Raw genomic sequence first — 625 nt, forward strand, 5'->3', positions numbered from 1 at the left:
AAAACAAATATCGTATATTAACGCATGTATGTGGAACCTAGAAAAATGGTACAGATGAGCTGGTTTGCAGGGCAGAAGTTGAGACACAGATGTAGAGAACAGACATACGGACACCAAGGGGGGAAAACTGCAGTGGGGTGGGGATGGTGGTGTGCTGAATAGGGCGATTGGGATTGACATGTATACACTGATGTGTATAAAATTGATGACTAATAAGAACCTGCATTATAAAAAACAAACAAACAAAACAACTAATACTAAACTTTCATTGGGTTATTTGTATGGAAACATGTTAATATAAATGTTTCAGACATTACATGAAATTTCTAAAAATCTTATATGTTCTGGTATAATGTTATGTCATAATTCTAGTTATTACTTTAAAATGTATATCTCAGAAATAACTAAATTTCCTTGTCAATTGCATTATTATGAACTTACATCAAATCTTTAACCATGGTCATTTTTAAGTCTTTTGTCATTTACAGACAGTTCTGGGTGTCCTCTGATGCTTTTACAAATATGTTCCCATAAGAGGGTTTCATCTTTAAGGAATTCATGGAAAAGACTCTGACAATGGGCTTCCCTGGTGGCGCAGTGGTTGAGAATCTGCCTGCCGATGCAG

The sequence above is a fragment of the Physeter macrocephalus genome, chromosome 9, assembly GCF_002837175.3.
Source record: "Physeter macrocephalus isolate SW-GA chromosome 9, ASM283717v5, whole genome shotgun sequence".
Lineage (NCBI taxonomy): Eukaryota > Metazoa > Chordata > Mammalia > Artiodactyla > Physeteridae > Physeter > Physeter macrocephalus.